Source organism: Phyllostomus discolor, chromosome 6 (genome assembly GCF_004126475.2).
Source record: "Phyllostomus discolor isolate MPI-MPIP mPhyDis1 chromosome 6, mPhyDis1.pri.v3, whole genome shotgun sequence".
NCBI lineage: Eukaryota > Metazoa > Chordata > Mammalia > Chiroptera > Phyllostomidae > Phyllostomus > Phyllostomus discolor.
In genome coordinates, this window is record NC_040908.2 from 133,123,470 (window position 1) to 133,139,130 (window position 15,661).

General features: G+C 43.6%; 1 long non-coding RNA gene and 1 pseudogene across 1 annotated transcript; one reads left to right on the top strand and one right to left on the bottom strand.

The window, feature by feature from the left end:
* The first annotated feature begins 288 nt into the window (after positions 1-288).
* Positions 289-14,457, top strand: LOC118500999. Its single transcript, XR_004903571.1, has 4 exons — positions 289-299; positions 10,585-10,593; positions 11,123-11,127; positions 14,200-14,457. It is a non-coding gene; the product is annotated as an uncharacterized LOC118500999 (long non-coding RNA).
* Positions 6,347-6,752, bottom strand: LOC114498543 (annotated as a pseudogene).
* Positions 14,458-15,661: the final 1,204 nt, after the last annotated feature.

Below are 15,661 nucleotides of genomic sequence, written 5' to 3' on the forward strand. Positions count from 1 at the left end.
GTAATTATTTGGATATTAATTCCAAGGGATTAGGAGAAAAGGTAGCATTCCGTTGTATACCAAAGTTTGCTGGATGGACACATGTATTTTTTCCAGTTTGGATTCTTAGCTATGTCACTCCTCTGAACAACTCATGTACAAGTGTTTCTAAAACAATTGAAGTCATTTCTCTTGGGCAAATAGCCAGAAATTGTATGGTAAATATCTGTATAATTAAATTGTATTGTCAATTTATTGTATAATAAATTGACTTTGCCAGTTTACTAATGGCTATGCCATTTTATAATCCCAGCAAAAATGTATGATCACCTTTCTCCACACATCCTTGACAATGGTTGGTATTTTCAGTCTTTTTAATTTTAGTCTTATGTTATTGTACCAGTACCTCATTAAAGATTTCAATATTTATTTCCCTAAATGACTAGTGACAATTGAGTATTTTCTCATGTGCTTTTTAGCCATTCATTTCTCTTCTTTTGTAACATTCCTGTTCCACTATTTTGTCTATTTTTAACTGGGTACATTATCTTAATATGATTGAGTTGTAAGAGACCTTATTGTATTCTAGATATGAGTCTTGCTCCTTTTTGGAGCACTATTTCACTACCCTGCTCACATTTCTCTTCCTCTTGAGTCACTTCTTCTGTGGGAAATCAGATGCTATGAAATGAGGCCACTCAGGCAGGCTATGGAAGCTTCCATGAATTAGCAAAAGGAGGTCTCCAGCTAACAACCAGTGAGGATCGAGGCCTGTCAACAACCAAATGAGTGATCCTAGAAGTGGATTCTCTAATGCACAAGTGGCAAACACAAGGCCTGTGGGCTGAATCTGGCCCTCCACCTTGTTTTATCCCGCCCGGCACCTCGTTTCTACCCAGAGGCAGCTCCGAGCTCTCACTTAACTGTTAAGGAGTAGTTACATTTATACGGTCCTAAAATTACATTCAGCTGCAAGACTGATGTGGCCCCCAGTGAAAATGCTTTTGACATGCCTGGTTTAGGGTTACTGTGCTCCTTGCACAGAGAGGGGAAATTGAGATTCAGAGAGATAAAGGTCAAGTTTTATCTGATGAAAGAGGACTCAACCTATAGTCTCATACTCCTACATCTTTTGATTCCAGGAGAATATTATGATGTTTTGTACCAACACAGCAGATCAAATATATTAAATGGAAATATACTCAATTCTTGGAGAACTGAAGGTTGTAAAGTAAAATCTAAGATGTGTATGTTTGCTTTTCCTAAGGACGGCTTCCCTTTAGCAATATAAACCATTAGTGAGCTACAGAAAACTAGACTAATTCTTGTAAAACCTGGTTTAGATAAATATTTAAGTCCCAACCTGAAACACAGTTGCCAAACAACCCTGCCGTACTGTTCTTTCAAAGCACTCACCACAGTTTGTGGTGACAAACTGGATTTTCTCCCTCTCACTAGGCTGTAACTCCCTTGAAGCCAGGCTGTGTTGGCCTCCTTCTCCTCTCCATCCCTAGCACCCGACAAGTGTCTGCTGTGTTGCTTCCCATAAATGAATGGACTCAGAACAAAGCAGGTGAGCTGTTGGGGCCAGTGCTGTGAAACTGCTGCCTCTTTCCAGGGGCTGGCACCCTTCCAAACATGAGCTTGTGTTCCGGCCTTTTTCCCTACTATTCAGCAGTGGCGAGGCTATCTGCTGGCCACCAGGCATTTCTGGGTGCAGTCTTCTTCTCTGTTACAGGGGGAACCAGGGATCCTTCCCATGGGCACTGTGAGTTCAAACGAATCCATGTTGGAAGGGAGGCTGGCCCACGGCAGGTGCAGGGTTAGGGTTTGCTATGAGGATGCTGCTGGCCTGTCACAATGACACTGCTCACCCTGCTCTGGACTAGGAGTCTGCATGCATTTTTGGGTCTTTCTTTAGTTATTTCTTTCGTCTGTTTTTGTCTGTCTAGGGATTTTCATATGCTTATGGCTGGGGATTTCCGAATGCTTTCTGAAGGAGTATACGTACTTACGGTGTCATTCCTTCGTACGCGCCTTACTAATGACGGAGTCTCGTTGCTCTCTTTGCTGCTTCTTTCCTTCCCTACCTCCCCTCCTTCCACACCTCCTCCCTTCCTTCCTTCCTTCCTTCCTTCCTTCCTTCCTTCCTTCCTTCCTTCCTTCCTTCCTTCCTTCCTTCCTTCCCAGATCCTTGCTAATTCTCACAGCAAAGGCCTAGAGCCCCAGAATTCGGGTGCTTCGTTTTCCAGAGAAGCCTCAGGTGTAACCTAACGTACACCAAGTTCTCATAGAGTGGAAAAACTAGGCCTGGGATTCTTTCCCCTGATGGTAGAGCCAGTAGGACCCAGATCTTGGCAGGCTCAGACCCCCCGCCAACACCACCACCCCACTGCGAGGTGCGAAGCCTGACTTTGTCACTCTCGGAGGATGATCCTCCCGGATCTCTGGGACGTAGGTTTAGTGGGAGTCCTCACTACGCAGGGCTCCTTGGGTGGGGAAGTGGCATGGAGTTCTGCAGAACCAGGAAGCAAGTTTTCTCCCAAGCTTCCCGTACATGGAGATGGGTCTTGACAGCTGCTGGCGAGATACAGTCACCATCGGGTTTGGCGGGACCTCGCCTACTGGCTCTGCTTTCTCATGTAGACATGGGGGAGCCCATGAGGTGGCCAGCGAGCAGACATTGCGGTTGAATGGCAGCCCCGAGAGGTGGTGGCTGGCGGGTGCGGAAGCCCTTCCACAGCCTCTGCTTCAGCAGCTGGCAGGCCTCCAGCAGGAAGAGCAACCGGAAAGAGTCGGCCACCGAGCACTGCTGAGCAGGCTTGAGCTCCTTGAGGCTCCATGGCCTGGGACCCTGCTTGCCCGCTAGCCCCTCGGAAATTCCATTGTCCCCGAGGTCCCATGGCCACGGCTGGCTGAGTGAAGGGCCCAGGGGCTCCTAGGCACAGCTACTACCGTGTTTCCCTGGCTCAGAGTCTGCTGTACGGAGGTGGTGTGGTCCTTTGGATTGCACTAGGCCAGCAATTTTCAATCTTTTCCCTCTCCAGACACACATAAACTACTTACTAAAACTCTGAGGCACATCAAAAAATACATTTTTTTGCCAATGTGACAAAGTCAGATATTGCATGTTTTAAAAATTCTTGTGGCACACCAGCTGAAAATCACTGGGCTAGGCAGATCCTGCCTCCTTGCAGCCAGCTCTTTCTGAGGGTGCCTTTTAAGGAGCCAGATCTGCTTAGTTCCGAGTAGGAGAGCTGAAGAAATGATCAGTGTCGAAGTCTTCAGCTGGACTCGATACGTTTCAGAATCTCCATTAGAGAGTTGACCCATCAACATAAAAAGAAAATAATCTTACTATTTGACCTGTTTTATTCATCTGTTCTTTCCTCATGTTTTGAGGCATTTTTGTGTGTGATCCCTCGTGATTAACTCAGGTTCCCTATCTTTTTACTCTCTGGTTTTAACAGTAAAATAGAAAAATAATTGTGAGAGATGTTAAAGAAAACCACCCCCTACATATCCAAAGTGGCATCACTCAAGTTAAAAGCCCATGATGCCAATCCCAGATTTCACACTTGATCTAATTGTAGTTTTAACCTCTCCCAGAAATTGTCTTAAACAACCAGTGTGGAATTTTCTGGTCAAACACCAGTTTAAGGTAATCTGTCACATGGGCCCTCTCCATCCTCCCACCCCATAGAAAGCAGACGTAATCTACAGGATTACAGATCCCTTCCCTTACTCCAGTAAAAGCGTTTGGGTTCCAAAATAATCCTTTCTTTTCTTTAGATTATTAGCACCCTTGCTCCACCCTCCTTCCTACAAAAACCTCCCATTTTGTACAACCCCTCAGAGGACCCTTCTAGTTGCTAGATGGGGTGCTGCCTGACACGTGATTTGCTTAATAAAATAATTAAATCTTCAAGTTCACTTCCCTGAATTTTATGTTTCAATAGGGACCACTGCTAAGCTTAGTCCTCAATTTTTTACAAGAGGTCAGGGTAGGTGAACTAGGGTAGAGACAGAAACTGTAGGTGGGGTGCAGTGAGGAACCAGGACCAGAGGAATATTACCTATGAGTTTCATGAGGTCAGCCTTGCCCAACTTCTCCATCATGCTTTCAGTGTCTGAGCTGGCCACAACTGCTACGCAGTATTAGTACTCAGTTCAAGAGTGGGCCCCTTGCACCATTTATTTTCAAAAAGGATTAATTTCTATTTCAAAAATATCTTCCCATTCACTTAAAGTAAGGTGCGCTCCTTCTTTGGCATTCTTCCCTGGCTACATTAGCAGAGTAGAGCTGGATCCGTGACAGCACCTGACTAACAGCACTGATGAGATGCCTCCTCCCTCACCCCACCACCCCTTGGGGGTTAGTAGAGAGGGGTCCTCAGGAGTCACTAAAAGTTTCTCAGAACACAGATTCTTCTCTGTCACCATTTATCATGGCCTCTCACTGCTCAACAAAGAGAAATAGCTTACTGCACTTGCTCCTAGACTGATAGAAAACAATTAATAATGTTTGTGGATTTTATCAGAATGGGAACATTTGGTGGAATAGGGAGTGTTTCACTGTTTCATGCTTTGGTAGCAGTTAGGCATGAGCAGAGGAAAAATGATGGGCCAACTATGGAACATCACCAGGGTGGAAAGCCCCAGGTAGCTAGCAAGGGACAGTTGTAGGGTGGGACCTCACCTCCAGGGTGACATTTCCTCCCCTAGCATATCACTGGTGATGTGGTTTAGATCCCCTAGGATACTGCTAGTTATGCAATTTAGATCCCCTAGTATATTGCTAGTTCTGTGGTTTAGGCCCCCTGACCTTTCATATGGCTAATCATGTGGTTTGGACTCTCCCCTAACCTTTCTTCCCCTGGCATGTTGCTAGTCATGTGGTACACTGCCTTAGAGTAGTAACAAGGATGCCGAGGCACAGCCTCATATAAATCCCATACAAACCCTTGCACAACCACTCCCTTAAGCATTAAGTCCTAAAGGTAACATCTAGGTCTCAGTTGTGTTTCAGCTCCAGGCCCCCTAAAGCAGCAAGGCTAGGTGGGGCAATGTCATGGTTGATATCAGGACCAGCTGCAATGACTAATGACCCTTGCCCTGGCCCTGACCAATTGATGGAGACCATGACCACGAAAGGACACACTTGGAAAGGTGATGAATATCCTACTGAGATAACTCCCCTGAGACCTCCCCTAAAATTTCTGCCTTTGGAAAACAGATAAAACCCCTTAAGATAAAAGACTCAGCATATTTTTTCTCTCTCTTGAGTATGACTGCACCTTTCCCCACCCCTTTCTTTCACCAAAGTACCCTCTCTCTCTCTTTCTCTCTCCCTGGAGCACTGCCCAGGCCTTTCTGCCTCTCTTTCCCCCAGGCACATTGTCTCTGTCTTTCTTTTTCCTCAGCTCCCAGGGCTCCTCTTTTGCCTCTGTAACTGGTTTCCTGAGTCCACCCAACCCAGCTGCCTCACTTATTCCACAGCTCACTTCTTCTACCTCTGTGACTCTCTAAATAAACGTTTGCTTGTATTTGAGTTTTGCCTCTGAATTCTTTCTTAGCCAAAACTCAAGTACTGAGGTTGTTGAACTGAAGTCCAGTAAAATTCTGGTGCCGTTTCACCACCAACAATGGCAGGGGTCCCATGTTCACTATGAAGGGTGGAATGGGTGCTTGTACATGGCTCTTATATTTCTGTGTGTAGAACAGTAATGGTTTCAACATAGGACAGTACTACTGTGCTCCAGTGAGAGGCTTTTTCTTAGCACTTGGGAACTGTCCCTTTGAGGCTCATCCTGAGAGGCCGCATCAGATGAAAGCGTCTCCCTGCCAGTTCTTGGCTGGCAATAATTTTGGCTTGAACCCTGGGTGCTCACACTGCAAGTAGGGATGCAAGGAGTACAAATGTGCCTCCTTTGCACATTCCATTATGTGCACTCATAGTTCTGTTTCATCAGAATGGGAGAAAACTGTAAAGGAAGTACCAAGAGGAGTCATTTTGGAATGTAAGGCAAACAAAACAAAATTAAAAACCCCTGATGTTGGCTAATGAAAAATTTGTTAACTTATAAATAGTCCTTTCAAAGTGAGAAGCAAAAAGCATTTATTTGAGTTCAAAAACAATAGCTATTTGGAATACAATGATTCAGGCAGAAGCCCAAATAGCATTTTAATTAGGAGACAAAGATGATGGGAATTTATGAGAAGGGGAAGGGGAACAATTACATTAGTAGAAAAAAGGCATTTCTATTGGTGCAGCTAACACAACATAATGATGTTAACTCTAAACAATGAGGGAGGGGTTGCAGAATTTTATGTTTTTATTAACACATTCATGTGTTAATAAATCTGTCTATTCATTTTCTTTACTGCACAGCCCGGCATTGGGATTGGTGACCCTGGTGGCCAGCTGGGCTGCTCTGTCCACAATGTCTTTGTAGTCCTTTGAGGAGACGTTGTGAGCAATCACAGCACAGTAAGTTTTGTTGTACATCAGCAGCACATTAAACTCCTTGACATTGTGGACCAGGAACTTCCAAAAGCCACTGAGCAGCATGTGCTTTGTTATCTTGTTGCTCCCATAACCAATGTGGGCATCAAGGTCTGGCCCTTGAATCTCTGTGCACCCTGTTGTCAGTGCCTCTGGGTTTCTGCCAGTTCTGCTTAATCTTGACAGATCAGTCTGACTGGTGCCAGATGAACTTCTTGGTCCTCTTTTTGACAATCTTGGGTTGCACAAGGGGTTTGAGGGCAGCCATGGCAGTGTCTAAAGCATGGCAGGGCAGAAAAAGAGTCTAAAACTGTTTTTAGCCATGGCAGATATGGCTCAGTGGATTAAATGCCAGACTGGGAGCCAAAGGTTACTGGTTTTATTCCCAGTCAGGGCACGTACCTGGGTTGCGGGAAAGACCCCCAGTTGAGCATTGGTGTTCCTCTCCCTCTCTTTCTCCCTCTCTTCCTTTTTCTAAAAATAAATAATTAAAAACTAAAAATGTGGGACTTCTGGCAAGATGGAGGCATAGGTGGATGTACCGTATCTCCACGCATAACCAAGATTAGAACAACAACAATTTAGAGGCAGAATAACACCCAGGACTGATAGAGAATTTATCTGAATGGAAGTCGGACAGCCAAGAAGTTGAAGTAGACCGGTCCATCCACACCGGCAGGAGGAGGGGAGACGAGCGAGGGTCAAAGCTCGTAGAGTGCGGGGACAGCTGGGCGCCTAAGGCAACTGGGAGCACGTAAGCCATCCAGGGTGCACAACTGGGGGACCCAGTGAGGCTGTGATTGTGGACCAGGGCGGAGCGCGCAGCCCAGGATCCCAGGGAAGGGACTGAGATCCCAGGAGAGTGGGGCTGCTGCCATTGTTCCCCCGCCCCCACCCCCACACACAACGTCACAATCTAGCAACTGGGGTGCCCAGCCCTGATGAACACCTAAGGCTCCACCCCTTACCGTAACAAGAGCGACAAGACCAGGAAAAAAAAAAAGACAGAGAGATGGCTCAAATAGAAGAAAAAATCAGTGCCCCAGAACTCATCCTTTTGAGCGACCAAGAAATAGCTAACCTATCAGATGCACAGTTCAAAACACTGGTGATCAGGAAGCTCACAGAATTGGTTGATTTTGGGTGCAAATTACATGAAAAAATGAAAGTTACCATAAAAGAGATGAAGGAAGATGCACGGAGAACCAACAGTGATAGGAAGGAAACTGGGACTCAAAACAATAGAGTGGACCAGAAGGAAGAAAAAAAAAAACCAAACAGGAAATAATGAAGAAATAAGAATTCAAAAAAACAAGGAGAAGCTTAGGAACCTCCAGGACATTTTTAAACGTTCCAACATCCTAATTATAGGGGTACAGAAGGGGAAGAGGAAAAGCAACAGGTTGAACATGTATTTGAACAAATAATAAAGGAGAACTTCCCCATTCTGGCAAAGGAAATAGGCTTCCAGGAAATCCAGGAAGCTCAGAGAGCCCCAAAGAAGTTGGACCAAGAAGAAACACACCAAGGCACATCATAATTACATTACCCAAGGTAAAAATGAAGGAGAGAATCCTAGAAGCAGCAAGAGATAAGGGGTCAGTGACCTACAAAGGAGTTCCCATAAGACTGTCAGCTGATTTATCAAAAGGGACCTTACAGGCAAGAAGGGGCTGGAAAGAAATATTCCAAGTCATGAAAGATAAGGACCTATATCCCAGATTGCTCTATCCAGCAAAGCTTTCACTTAAAATGCAAGGGCAGTTCAAGTGCTTCTCAGATAAGGTCAAGTTAAAGGAGTTCATCATCACCAAGCCCTTATTTTATGAAATGTTAAAGGGACTTATCTAAGAAAAGAAGATACAGAAAAAACATGTATAGTAAAAGGATAGCAAACTCACAATTATTAACAACCACACCTAAAGCAAAACCAAAAGAAACTAAGCAAACAACTAGAACAGGAACAGAACCACAGAAATGGAGATCACATGGAGGGTTAGCAACAGGGGAGTGGGAGGAGGAGAGAGAGGGAAAAGGTACAGAGAATAAGTAGCATAGATTGTAGGTTGAAAACAGATAGGGGGAGGGTAAGAATAGAATGGGAAATGTAGAAACTAAAGAACTCATAAGTATGACACATGGACATGAACTGAAGGGGGGAATGTGGGTGGGAGAGGGTGTACAGGGTGGAGGGGAGTGAAGGGGGGAAAATGGGACAACTGTAATAGCATAATCAATAAAATATATTAAAAAAAGAAAAAAACTAAAAATGTTTTAAATTTTCAGTCCAATAGTCATAATAATGGCTTCCTTGTTATCTTCATAAACATTTTTTTGGGACACAGTGTTGCCATAGACCCAATCCGAAGGTTATTTTGTTCTGCTTTAACATTCCAAAGATTTGAGGCATAAAATGTACAAAGTATTTCATCTGGCATGGCAGCTCTGCCTCCCTTTGTTTTAGAGGGACAAATTTGAAATCTAGTTTATCATAAATTTTTGCATTAATTTTAATTTTAAAGTGTTTCACTAAAATATTACCTTTTTAAAAAGATTTTATTTATTTATTTTTAGAGAGAGGGGAAAGAAGGGGGTAAGAGAGGGAGAAAAATATCAATGTACAAGAGAAACATCGATTGGTTGCCTCTCTCACACCCACAACTGGGGATCTGGCCTGCAACCTGCAAGTGGCCTGACTAGGAATTGAACTGGCAACCTTTTGGTCCACAAGCCAGCGCTCAGTCCACTGAGCCACACCAACCAGGACTAAAATATTATATTGCTTATGGAATTTTTGTCACTCTCTTAAATTTTGCTTCCAAATTAAATGCCTCACTTGCCTCACCATAGTGCCAGTCCTGGGATGTAGGGTACAAAGGATGATTTTGATGAAAAAGTGGAATGTAGGACTGGGTTTGCCCACTTGTCTTTTTCTGCTGGTCCTAGGACCCAGCCACTGAGGTAGAGCTGAAAGAAGAGTGGGGCCTGTGGGTAGGATTTAGGGAGATTTATAAGCCTCCCTTTTGTTTTAAAAGCAAACAGTAGATTGAATTATTATTAGAGATAACAATAGTAATGCTAGAAATGACATCTGATAATCTGAATGTGAAAAGGAAAAATAATTATTATATAGATGTAAGAAACCAAAACTCACAGTATCTGGGGTCATTTAGGGTGGGAAATATCAGTCCCACACTTCACAAAGCCTGAGGCTGTCTCCTGTAAGACAACAGAACACATGATAATTCATGTTTTTGTTAAATGTACATGCTCATCAAATAAGATTAAAGTTACTTTAAGAACATTCTAATGTAAATGAACAGGGAAAGTGGATAATGTATTTTTGGAAGGCTGGCCGAGTTTTTAAAACACACAGAAAATTCTTAGCACTTGAAGGATTGACTTCAATTATCTAGAAAATGTCCTGGAACTTTAATATCCTGACAGTATGATGAAGGACAATGATAATGACACGAAGCCTCATAGTAATAGCTTGTTGGTAGAGTGGGCATGTGTGGCCTCTCTCTTCCTGAGTTTAAAGTACTCTCAGGTGACACGAGAAGAGAGTCATCTGGCCTTTGCCTCTGAACCAAAAAAATAATTTCGACCTTTGGGGAGCATAACCTGAGCAATTCTTCGATATCATTTATGGAACTTGCTTATCTCTCGGACTGACCAAACTGGTCCTTCTCACTGCATTTTGGGCTATCATATTCAGCTCCTTTCCTCCCAACCACTTTAAAAATGTCTTCCAGTCTTCACAAGGAACATATTTAGTGGCACAGAAGGTTTATTTATCTTTAGTTTTGGAGATTAACATTTTGTGTGTGAGGTAAGGAGTGAACAATTTTCTGGGCTCACAGGAGATAAAGGGCCAGTAAGACTTCCCACAGGAATACCTGGATTTCTACTTCCTACCTATTCCCAAATCATCCCACTCCAGGCCTGCTCCAGGCTACCTTCACTTAGGAGCATTATCCAAATGCTGTGGACCATAATGGCCTCCACACTTGAGATGCTCCAACCTTTACAATCCTTATCACTCAGATCAGCCTTAACATTCCAGTACCTTCTCTTTTCCATTAGTGATTTGATAAGAGTGACTTTTGGTTTCTGGAGGGTATGGTTCTTGTCTTATTCTTCTTTTGAGTCTAAATGCTCTATTATTTAATTGATAGGTACACCATGGGTCCTAATTCTGTGCTGATTGGCTGGACATACCTGGGGAATTCTTCTCTGTCAAGCCTCCTTCCTACAGGACCCTCTGGGGAATGTATTTCAAACTAATTTGCAGGCTCCAGCAGAAGATGTATTTTGCTTCTAGGTCAGCTTGTCAAACACCACATTGGGAAGTGTTTGTCTATGGCAGACATAGTGCCACCTGCAGAGAACTTATTCTGAATGAAGCAAGATCCCAGACACAAATGCTGGTCTATTTTAGAAAAGCAGGAATAGACTGTAATGACATGTAATCTTAAGGGCATTGCACTTCTTTTGCCTTTTCCTGTCCTTTTTGAGAATCACTCAGTTCTGTTTTCTGGGGGGATGGAGCAGTAATTTTCCTGATTATGCCTCGCACTCTTACCAAACAAAAGTGTGGTTCAGCTGTGTACTACCACAGATAGGCAAATTCTGGAGACAGAGTTTGGTGGGGAAGGAAGAGGTCTTTACTAAAATGTTGCACAATTTGGGAGGACAGGAGACTCCTTGCTTTCAGGCTCATCTTTTCCACAGCACAAACAAAACCCAGCTCTTTCTGAAAAGAGCAAAACCCAGAACAGTGCCCAGAATTCCCACTACACTCTTATCTGTCTTTTGGAGCCCAAGGCAGCTAAGTGGGTGGCTGTCCAGCTTCAAACTCTCTCCTGGAGTCTGTGTGTGTTGTTGGCCCATGCACCTGCCAAATGGATTTGAGAGAAGAGAGTGTATTTCTCCCTTTCCTTGGTGTAAATCTCCCAGCCCAAACTTCCATGCTTTCCAGCAGGGTCCAGCTTAACCAGTAATACTGTCTTTTTTCCAGGCTAGACTGACAGACAGGACAGCACCTCCATCTGCCTCCATGTTTACCTTCTACAGATACATGTAGCTGCATCCTCTGGTCTCACTCTCACCCAGGGACCTGAAGGAAGTAGGAGAGTGTTTTCCTTAGCCAGTCACTTCACTACTTTTTTGCATGCTCACCATAATGACTTCCTCCAGCAAATTTGTGCCAGGGGTAGGGAAATCTGTCTGCAATGCTAGCTCGGTTACTGGGGCAACGTGCCCCTGCCCCTGCCTATGGGCAGTTCCTTCCCTCAGCCTGTCCAGACCTATCTGTATCAACACCACAGTGACATATCCTTCTATTTCTTGGCTACACTTTGGGAAGGTATAGAGTGACCAGGTATTACAGAAAAGTAGGGTAGAGTTAACATGGAAAAGTTTACAGTAACTTTAGAGGATTTCAGATTAGAAGGAACGTTAGGAAACATTCAGTTCAATTTAAGCTACACTTCACAGATGTGGAAGCTAAGGCCCTGAGTGGAATAGAAGGGCTTTTCCCTTATAGGAAGTGGGTGACACCATTATGGAGGCAATCTGTTTACTGGAGAACCAGGAAAGCTGGTGGTGTAAGTCTGAGTGCAAAAGCTGGGGTATAGGGAGTGCCAATGTCTGAGGGCAAGAGAAAGTGGATGCCTCAGCTCAGGCACAGCCTGCAAATTCATCCTTCCTCTGGCTTTTGTTCTATTCACATCCTTAGCAGATTGGATGATGCTCCATTGGTAAAGATGATTTTCTTTATTTAGTCTTTGAATTCAAATGACTTGCTCAGGGTCACACATTGTGTTGGTGGCAGGAATGAGACCACAATGTGCTGGTCGCTGGGGCTGTATTTTTTTTTTTCATTTTCTTGAGCTGTCTCACCTGGATAGTAGTAAGTTAAACATAAGATTTGATAATATGAGGCATTTTAATGCAAAGTCAGTTCACAGATATTTGAATTCCAAATTGAGTAAAATGGATTGATTTGTTACGCAGATTCATCAACATAGAATAAATTGAGTTTAGAAATTTTTGGCTGGTGTTAAATGTTTGTTTCTTTATTTAATTATTTAGGAAAATTTAGTATTCACTGAGACATAATGGGTAAATACATAATTTTCTGCTGCAAAACTGGATGTTTCCCGCATGTTAGTATTTTTAGATAATTTATGTACTGTTATATCTTTTATTACAATCAGTTTGGTCTGAAAAATATGACTATTTTTTTTTAATTGCGCACAGACATTACCCTAGAGAACCAGGTGTCTGAACACATATAGCAGAAATAAAAGAGAAGTCTGTGGACTAATAATATATTTTAGTAAGAAGCTGTCAGTGTAAGAAATGTTCAAACCTGTAGAGAATTTTTATGAGTTTGAGCCAAACTGAGGACATATGTCAGGAAATAAAATCTCAACATATTAGAATCTGAGAAGATGCAAAGAGGATTACATGAAACCCATTGGTGGTAGAATAATGAGGCAGGAGAACGCAAAGTGGGGAAATCTCTAGGACTGGATAAAAAGCAAAATGGAGAAACATATACTTCTTTTATTTTGGTGGACAAAGGATAGTTAATAATTAGTGTTTACAGCCCATAGAGATGGTATTCCAGAACAAGATGACAATGAGGGGTGCTGTGGTCTTGTGCTCTAGTAGTCTTTTGCCAAATAAACTGACAAATAAATGTAAGAGGAGATTATAGGAAGTGGCTGACACCATTATGGAGGCAATCTGTTTACAATCTGGAGAGCCGGGAAAGCTGGTGGTGTAAGTGTGAGTGCAAATGCTGTGCCAGTGTTTGGGGGCAAGAGAAAGTGGATGCCTCAGTGCAGGCACAGCCTGCAAATTCACCCTTCCTCTGCCTTCGTTCCACTCTGGCCCTCAGAGGATTGGATGATGCTCCATTGGTAAAGGTGATTTTCCTTAGTTAGTCTTTGAATTCATATGCTAACTTCTTCCAGAGACATCCCATAAAGACACACCCAGAAATAATGCTTTACCAGCTATCTGGGCATTATTTAGCCCAGTTAAATTGACCTATAAAACTAACCATTACATTACATTGCTGCTAGTTCACTAAGCAAAATTCAAATTTGGGAACCCTGGTTTGAATCAAAATTAAAATTTGTCACCTGAATTTGTTTGTTTCCCAAGGACAAGTGGCACAGTTCTCTCTGATAGTATCCTAATATAGAGCAGGCCAGTGACCATTTCATTTTCTGTCTACTTTTTCTCACAATAGGTATTTTGATAGAAGGCTTTTGGCTCTCTCCATTGAAAATCATAATCTCTGCACAGTTTGGAACACTCCAGTTAATTAGAAATCTTTAAATCCTGCCAAGATAGAGGAAGGGCCAGGATTTTAAAAATATTGTCTTGCTCACACATGGATTGACCCAAAAGCAGTATTTTAACCTAAGCTTTGAAATACAGTTGTTCAGTAACTATTTTCCCAGGTGTTGATGTAAGAAACATCTAAACCTGTAAGAATTTTCATGAGTGTATTTGAGTCAAACTGACGACAATTGCTGAGAAGCAAAGACTCAGTGGATTGAGAAAATGCTCTAGAAAATGGCAGTGTGGAAGAAAAGGGGCCACATATTAATCTGACAAGCTCAGGGGAGGCCTAAAGTAACCACAAAGGATGGTCTGAAATGACAATTTAATCACTGAAAGCAGTTCATGGCCAGTAGTCAGGTCCTAGGCCAGTATCTTTGCCTAACAAAGGTCAATCTTTACCTTAACTAAGCCTGTCTATTGTCTTTTTGCATCTAGGATAACATACCTTTGGAGTATCAAGGTAACTTCCTTTTTCCCAAAACCCTGGGGCACAAGCTGAGACCACAAGAATCTTCTCATTGTTATTGTTATCATGTTAATTGTTGACTGTTAACTATCCCTCACCCACCTGTGTAAAAAAAGTACGGGACTATCATTTTACTTTTTGTCTAATCCCAGAGGTTCTCCCTACTTTGGTTTCTCTGTCCTCCCTGTTATTGAACAGACGTGTGTGTGGGGGGGTGCAATTATTGGCCCACCCAGGGATGCCAAAAACTGTTAAAGAACACACCCCCACACACAGGGCCAAGGAGGGCACAATATACAATTACCAAAAGGACCCCCACTAGGTTCGATTGTCCGCCGCCTTAGGAAAGACATCTCTCAATGCCAGAGATTTGTGCAAAGGAAAGGAAATGTTTATTTAAAGCTATACAGACTTCAAGTAGTGACCTAATGTCTTCATTAAGGTATCAAAGTCCTTTTGGATACCCACAGACACCCACAGTGCTTCCTTCTCCCCCTGCTCTAATTCGGGATACCATAACTCAGGAAAAGAAGCAACCGTCTGGGATCCAGGCTCCTAATACCGTCAGCTGTGTCCCCATCCAGGCAGGATCTCCAATTAATCCAAAGCCATGTGGCACCTTCTCATGGTCTACTGGCAAGAGTTCTTTCACCCTTCTTCCAGGCAGTCTCTCCTGCTTCCCAGGCCACGTGGCCAAAGGGAGCACCCCAAAGCTTCAGGGGTCCCCACTCTGGCCAAAACTGCATGATTCTCTCTAGGCAAAGCTTTGGGGAGGGGGGTGTTTGCCACTCTGCCGAAGCCGAGTGGCGGTTCTCTGCTAAAGCCGCATGGTGATTCCCCACTCTGGCAAAGCCGTGTGTTTCCCCTTTCGCCTAAGCTGTGGGGGTCTGCAGTCTGGTGAAACTGCATGGATCTCTCTTCCTCACATGGCTGCAGGGATTTCCACTCTACCAGAAGTGCATAGCTCTCCCCCTCACATGGCCACAGCCGCGTGGTCCTCTCTCTAATGGCTGCAGCATCTGGGTTTAAATTCCCTAGTCAGTCTTCCTCTGCAGCCCCATTTCTGACTCCGCCCACAATCGGCTACACTTGCCAGCACTCTCATATCCTTCCAGCTTTACTGGGCTGCCATAGTGAGTCTGGGCAGGCGTGGCCCCATGGTGTGGAGGCAATCATCTCCAAGCTCTCAAGCAGGCACTGTAATCAGGGGGACCTGACTGCCCCCACTCCCCCCACCCAGTTACATCTTGGGTGGAAGTCCCTCCCTTCTCCCTGGCTCAAAGCATGGTCACAGCTGTTTAGCATATGTATGAAAGCAGTTAAATGTTATAGATATGTTAAATGAC